The following is an 8243-nucleotide window of genomic DNA, read 5'->3' on the forward strand; positions in this document are numbered from 1 at the left end:
AAAAGTCAGCGGAATTCCGAGAACAATGGAAGAGTTGTGAAGCATTTTTAAATGTCAGCGGAGTTCTGAGAACAATGGAAGAGTTCCGAAGCATTTTTAAACGTCAGCGGAATTCCAGAACAATGGAAGAGTTCCGAAGCATACTTAAACTTCAGCGGAATTCCGAGAACAATGGAAGAGTTCTGAAGCATTTTTAAACATCAACGGAATTCCGAGAAAAAAGGAAGAGTTCCGAAGCATTTTTATATGTCAGCGGAATTCCGAGAACAATGGAAATGTTCCGAAGCATTTTTAAACTTCAGCGGAATTACGAGAACAATGGAAGAGTTCCGAAGCATTTTTAAACATCAGCAGAATTCCGAGAACAATGGAAGAGTTTTTAAGCATTTTTAAACGTCATTGGAATTCCGAAAACAATGGAAGAGTTCCGAAGCATTTTTAAACATCAGCGGAATTCTGAGAACAATGGAAGTGTTCCAAAACATTTTTAAATGTCAGCAGAATTCCGAGAACAATGGAAAAGTTCCGAAGCATTTTTAAACCTCAGCGGAATTCCGAGAACAATGGAAGGGTTCTGAAGCATTTTTAAATGTCAGCGGAATTCCGAAAACAATGGAAGAGTTCCGAAGCATTTTTAAACATCAGCGGAATTCTGAGAACAATGGAAGTGTTCCAAAACATTTTTAAATGTCAGCGGAATTCCGAGAACAATGGAAAAGTTCCGAAGCATTTTTAAACCTCAGCGGAATTCCGAGAACAATGGAAGGGTTCTGAAGCATTTTTAAATGTCAGCGGAATTCCGAGAACAATGGAAGAGTTCCGAAGCATACTTAAACTTCAGCGGAATTCCGCGAACAATGGAAGAGTTCCGAAGCATTTTTAAAAGTCAGCAGAATACCGAGAACAATGGAAGAGTTGTGAAGCATTTTTAAACGTCAGCGGAATTCCAGAACAATGGAAGAGTTCCGAAGCATTTTTAAATGTCAGCAGAATTCCGAGAACAATGGAAGAGTTCCGAAGCATTTTTAAATGTCAGCAGAATTCCGAGAACAATGGAAGAGTTTCGAAGCATTTTTATATGTCTGCAGAATTCTGAGAACAATGGAAGAGTTCCAAAGCATTTTTAAATGTCAGCGGAATTCTGAAAACAATGGAAGAGTTCCGAAGCATTTTTAAACTTCAGCAGAATTCCGAGAACAATGGAAGAGTTCCGAAGCATTCTTAAACTTCTGCGGAATTCCGAGAACAATGGATGAGTTCCAAAGCATTTTTAAAAGTCAGCGGAATTCCGAGAACAATAGAAGAGTTGTGAAACATTTTCAAGCTTCAGCGGAATTCCGAGAACAACGGAAGAGTTCCAAAGCATTTTTAAACTTCAGCAGAATTCCGAGAACAATGGAAGAGTTCCGAAGCATTCTTAAACTTCAGCGGAATTCCGAGAACAATGGAAGAGTTCCGAAGCATTTTTAAAAGTCATCGCCCTCTATGATTTTACCCAGGTTATTTTTCAATGGGCCAACTCCATCTGTTTTAATCCTTTTACTGTTTATATAGTTAAAGAACAGTTTGGGATTCGTTTTACTTTCCTTGACAATTAGTCTCTCTGTCTCCTCTTTTGCTATTCTTATTTGTTTCTTACAGATTTTGTTTTTTTCCCTATAAGTTATTAGCGCTTCCTCGCTGCCTTCTTGTTTAAGTTTACCGAAAGCCCTTTTTTTGTTTTTCATTGCCCTCTTGACTTCCTTATTTAGCCACATTGGCTTCCTCCTATTCCTAGCCCTTTTATTCCCATAAGGTATGTACCTTCTACAGTGACTATGTAGGACTGTTTTGAAAATTTCCCATTTTCTATCCGTGCTCCTATTACTGAAGATACTATCCCAGTCTATAAGGTGAAGGGCATCTCTTAGCTGATCAAACATTAGCTGATCAAACATCAAGCATTTTTAAACGTCAGCGGAATTTCGAGAACAATGGAAGAGTTCCAAAGCATTTTTAAACTTCAGCAGAATTCCGAGAACAATGGAAGAGTTCCGAAGCATTTTTAAAAGTCAGCGGAATTCCGAGAACAATAGAAGAGTTGTGAAACATTTTTAAGCGTCAGCGGAATTCCGAGAACAATGGAAGAGTTCCAAACCATTTTTAAACTTCAGCAGAATTCCGAGAACAATGGAAGAGTTCAGAAGCATTCTTAAACGTCAGCGGAATTCTGAGAACAATGGAAGAGTTCCGAAGCATTTTTAAACTTCAGCGGAATTTTGAGAACAATGGAAGAGTTCCGAAGCATTTTTAAACTTCAGCGGAATTTTGAGAACAATGGAAGAGTTCCGAAGCATTTATAAAAGTCCGCGAAATTCCGAGAACAATGGAAGAGTTGAGAAGCATTTTTAAACGTCAGCGGAATTCCGAGAACAATGGAAGAGTTCCGAAGCATTTTTAAACGTCAGCGGAATTCCGAGAACAATGGAAGAGTTATGAAACATTTTTAAATGTCAGCGGAATTCCGAGAACAATGGAAGAGTTCCGAAGCATTTTTAAATGTCAGCGGAATTCTGAGAACAATGGAAGGGTTCCGAAGCATTTTTAAACTTCAGCAGAATTCCGAGAACAATGGAAGAGTTCCGAAGCATATTTAAACTTCAGCGGAATTCTGAGAACAATGGAAGAGTTCCGAAGCATTTTTAAAAGTCAGGGGAATAGCGAGAACAATGGAAGAGATGTGAAGCATTTTTAAACGTCAACGGAATTCCGAGAAAAAAGGAAGAGTTCCGAAGCATTTTTATATGTCAGCGGAATTTCGAGAACAATGGAAGAGTTCCGACGCATTTTTAAACTTCAGCGGAATTACGAGAACAATGGAAGAGTTCCGAAGCATTTTTAAACATCAGCAGAATTCCGAGAACAATGGAAGAGTTTTTAAGCATTTTTAAACGTCAGTGGAATTCCGAAAACAATGGAAGAGTTCCGAAGCATTCTTAAACTTCATCGGAATTCCGAAAACAATGGAAGAGTTCCGAAGCATTTTTAAAAGTCAGCGGAATTCAGAGAACAATAGAAGAGTTGTGAAGCATTTTTAAGCATCAGCGGAATTCCGAGATCAATGGAAGAGTTCCGAAGCATTTTTAAATTTCAAAACTTCAGCAGATTTCCGAGAACAATGGAAGAGTTCTGAAGCATTCTTAAACTTCAGCGGAATTACGAGAACAATGGAAGAGTTCCGAAGCATTTCTAAAAGTCAGGGGAATTCCGAGAACAATAGAAGAGCTGTGAAGCAATTTTAAGCGTCAGCGGAATTCCGAGAACAATGGAAGAGTTCCGAAGCATTTTTAAACTTCAGCGGAATACCTGGAACAATGGAAGAGTTCCGAAGCATTTTTAAATGTCAGCAGAATTCCGAGAACACTAGAAGGGTACCAAAGCATATATAAACTTCAGCGGAATTCTGAGAACACTGTAAGAGTTCCGAAGCATTTTTAAACTTCACTGGAATTCCGAGAACAATGGAAGAGTTCTGAAGCATTTTTAAACATCAGCGGAATTCCGAGAACAATGGAAGAGTTCTGAAGCATTTTTAAACGTCAGTGGAATTTTGAAAACAATGGAAGATTTCCGAAGCATTTTTGAACGTCAGCGGAATTCTGAGAACAATGGAAGAGTTGCGAAGCATTTTTAAACGTCAGCGGAATTTGGATAACAATCGAAGAGTTCCGAAGCATTTTTAAACCTCAGCGGAATTCCGAGAACAATGGAAGAGTTCTGAAGCATACTCAAACTTCAGCGGAATTCCGCGAACAATGGAAGAGTTCCGAAGCATTTTTAAAAGTCAGCAGAATACCGAGAACAATGGAAGAGTTGTGAAGCATTTTTAAACGTCAGCGGAATTCCAGAACAATGGAAGAGTTCCGAAGCATTTTTAAATGTCAGCAGAATTCCGAGAACAATGGAAGAGTTTCGAAGCATTTTTATATGTCTGCAGAATTCTGAGAACAATGGAAGAGTTCCGAAGCATTTTTAAACTTCAGCAGAATTCCGAGAACAATGGAAGAGTTCCGAAGCATTCTTAAACTTCTGCGGAATTCCGAGAACAATGGAAGAGTTCCAAAGCATTTTTAAAAGTCAGCGGAATTCCGAGAACAATAGAAGAGTTGTGAAACATTTTCAAGCTTCAGCGGAATTCCGAGAACAACGGAAGAGTTCCAAAGCATTTTTAAACTTCAGCAGAATTCCGAGAACAATGGAAGAGTTCCGAAGCATTCTTAAACTTCAGCGGAATTCCCAGAACAATGGAAGAGTTCCGAAGCATTTTTAAAAGTCAGCGGAATTCCGAGAACAATAGAAGAGTTGTGAAGCAATTTTAAGCGTCAGCGGAATTCCGAGAACAATAGAAAAGTTCCGAAGCATTTTTAAATGTCAGCGGAATTCCGAGAACAATGGAAGAGTTCTTAAGCATTTTTAAACATCAGCGGAATGCCGAGAACAATGCAAGATTTCCGAAGCATTTTTATATGTCAGCGGAATTCCAAGAACATTGGAAGAGTACCGAAGCATTTTTAAACTTCAGCAGAATTCCTAGAACAATGGAAGAGTTCAGAAGCATTCTTAAACGTCAGCGGAATTCTGAGAACAATGGAAGAGTTGTGAAACATTTTTAAGCGTCAGCGGAATTCCGAAAACAATGGAAGAGTTCCAAACCATTTTTAAACTTCAGCAGAATTCCGAGAACAATGGAAGAGTTCAGAAGCATTCTTAAACGTCAGCGGAATTCTGAGAACAATGGAAGAGTTCCGAAGCATTTTTAAACTTCAGCGGAATTTTGAGAACAATGGAAGAGTTCCGAAGCATTTTTAAACTTCAGCGGAATTTTGAGAACAATGGAAGAGTTCCGAAGCATTTTTAAAAGTCCGCGAAATTCCGAGAACAATGGAAGAGTTGTGAAGCATTTTTAAATGTCAGCGGAATTCCGAGAACAATGGAAGAGTTCCGAAGCATTTTTAAACGTCAGCGGAATTCCGAGAACAATGGAAGAGTTATGAAACATTTTTAAATGTCAGCGGAATTCCGAGAACAATGGAAGAGTTCCGAAGCATTTTTAAATGTCAGCGGAATTCTGAGAACAATGGAAGGGTTCCGAAGCATTTTTAAACTTCAGCAGAATTCCGAGAACAATGGAAGAGTTCCGAAGCATATTTAAACTTCAGCGGAATTCTGAGAACAATGGAAGAGTTCCGAAGCATTTTTAAAAGTCAGGGGAATACCGAGAACAATGGAAGAGTTGTGAAGCATTTTTAAACGTCAACGGAATTCCGAGAAAAAAGGAAGAGTTCCGAAGCATTTTTATATGTCAGCGGAATTTCGAGAACAATGGAAGAGTTCCGACGCATTTTTAAACTTCAGCGGAATTACGAGAAAAATGGAATAGTTCCGAAGCATTTTTAAACATCAGCAGAATTCCGAGAACAATGGAAGAGTTTTTAAGCATTTTTAAACGTCAGTGGAATTCCAAAAACAATGGAAGAGTTCCGAAGCATTTTTAAACATCAGCAGAATTCTGAGAACAATGGAAGTGTTCCAAAGCATTTTAAAACTTCAGCAGAATTCCTAGAACAATGGAAGAGTTCAGAAGCATTTTTAAACTTCAGTAGAATTCCGAGAACAATGGAAGAGTTCCAAAGCATATTTTAGCTTCAGCGGAATACCGAGAACAATAGAAGAGTTGTGAAGCATTTTTAAACGTCAGCGGAATTCCGAGAACAATGTTAGAGTTCCGAAGCATTTTTAAACTTCACCCGAATTCCGAGAACAATGGAAGAGTTCCGAAGCATTTTTAAAAGTCAGCGGAATTCCGAGAACAATGGAAGAGTTCCGAAGCATTTTTAAATGTCAGCGGAATTCTGAGAACAATGGAAGAGTTCCGAAGCATTTTTAATCTTCAGCATAATTCCGAGAACAATGGAAGAGTTCCGAAGCATTTTTAAAAGTCAGCGGAATTCCGAGAACAATGGAAGAGTTGTGAAGCATTTTTAAACGTCAGCGGAGTTCTGAGAACAATGGAAGAGTTCCGAAGCATTTTTAATCTTCAGCATAATTCCGAGAACAATGGAAGAGTCCCGAAGCATATTTAAACTTCAGCGGAATTCCGAGAACAATGGAAGAGTTCCGAAGCATTTTTAAAAGTCAGCAAAATAACGAGAAAAATGGAAGAGTTGTGAAGCACTTTTAAACGTCAGCGGAATTTTGAGAACAATGGAAGAGTTCCGAAGCATTTTTAAATGTCAGCGGAATTCTGAGGACAATGGAAGAGTTCCGAAGCATTTTTAAACTTCAGCAGAATTCCGAGAACAATGGAAGGGTTCCGAAGCATGCTTAAACTCCAGCGGAATTCCGAGAACAATGGAAGAGTTCCAAAGCATTTTTAAAAGTCAGGGGAATACCGAGAACAATGGAAGAGTTGTGAAGCATTTTTAAACGTCAGCGGAATTCCAGAACAATGGAAGAGTTCCGAAGCATACTTAAACTTCAGCGGAATTCCGAGAACAATGGAAGAGTTCTGAAGCATTTTTAAACATCAACGGAATTCCGAGAAAAAAGGAAGAGTTCCGAAGCATTTTTATATGTCAGCGGAATTCCGAGAACAATGGAAATGTTCCGAAGCATTTTTAAACTTCAGCGGAATTACGAGAACAATGGAAGAGTTCCGAAGCATTTTTAAACATCAGCAGAATTCCGAGAACAATGGAAGAGTTTTTAAGCATTTTTAAACATCATTGGAATTGCGAAAACAATGGAAGAGTTCCGAAGCATTTTTAAACATCAGCGGAATTCTGAGAACAATGGTAGTGTTCCAAAACATTTTTAAATGTCAGCGGAATTCCGAGAACAATGGAAAAGTTCCGAAGCATTTTTAAACCTCAGCGGAATTCCGAGAACAATGGAAGGGTTCTGAAGCATTTTTTAATGTCAGCGGAATTCCGAGAACAATGGAAGAGTTCCGAAGCATACTTAAACTTCAGCGGAATTCCGCGAACAATGGAAGAGTTCCGAAGCATTTTTAAAAGTCAGCAGAATACCGAGAACAATGGAAGAGTTGTGAAGCATTTTTAAACGTCAGCGGAATTCCAGAACAATGGAAGAGTTCCGAAGCATTTTTAAATGTCAGCAGAATTCCGAGAACAATGGAAGAGTTCCGAAGCATTTTTAAATGTCAGCAGAATTCCGAGAACAATGGAAGAGTTTCGAAGCATTTTTATATGTCTGCAGAATTCTGAGAACAATGGAAGAGTTCCAAAGCATTTTTAAATGTCAGCGGAACTCTGAAAACAATGGAAGAGTTCCGAAGCATTTTTAAACTTCAGCAGAATTCCGAGAACAATGGAAGAGTTCCGAAGCATTCTTAAACTTCTGCGGAATTCCGAGAACAATGGAAGAGTTCCAAAGCATTTTTAAAAGTCAGCGGAATTCCGAGAACAATAGAAGAGTTGTGAAACATTTTCAAGCTTCAGCGGAATTCCGAGAACAATGGAAGAGTTCAGAAGCATTTTTAAACTTCAGCAGAATTCCGAGAACAATGGAAGAGTTCCGAAGCATATTTAAACTTCAGCGGAATTCTGAGAACAATGGAAGAGTTCCGAAGCATTTTTAAAAGTCAGGGGAATACCGAGAACAATGGAAGAGTTGTGAAGCATTTTTAAACGTCAACGGAATTCCGAGAAAAAAGGAAGAGTTCCGAAGCATTTTTATATGTCAGCGGAATTTCGAGAACAATGGAAGAGTTCCGACGCATTTTTAAACTTCAGCGGAATTACGAGAAAAATGGAATAGTTCCGAAGCATTTTTAAACATCAGCAGAATTCCGAGAACAATGGAAGAGTTTTTAAGCATTTTTAAACGTCAGTGGAATTCCAAAAACAATGGAAGAGTTCCGAAGCATTTTTAAACATCAGCAGAATTCTGAGAACAATGGAAGTGTTCCACAGCATTTTTAAACTTCAGCAGAATTCCTAGAACAATGGAAGAGTTCAGAAGCATTTTTAAACTTCATTAGAATTCCGAGAACAATGGAAGAGTTCTAAAGCATATTTAAACTTCAGCGGAATACCGAGAACAATAGAAGAGTTGTGAAGCATTTTTAAACGTCAGCGGAATTCCGAGAACAATGGAAGAGTTCCGAAGCATTTTTAAACTTCAGCAGAATTCCTAGAACAATGGAAGAGTTCTGAAGCATTTTTAAACTTCAGCGGAATTCC

This window comes from Phyllobates terribilis, unplaced genomic scaffold, assembly GCF_046119375.1.
Source record: "Phyllobates terribilis strain yellow unplaced genomic scaffold, ASM4611937v1 Scaffold_21__1_contigs__length_20361869, whole genome shotgun sequence".
NCBI classification, from domain to species: domain Eukaryota; kingdom Metazoa; phylum Chordata; class Amphibia; order Anura; family Dendrobatidae; genus Phyllobates; species Phyllobates terribilis.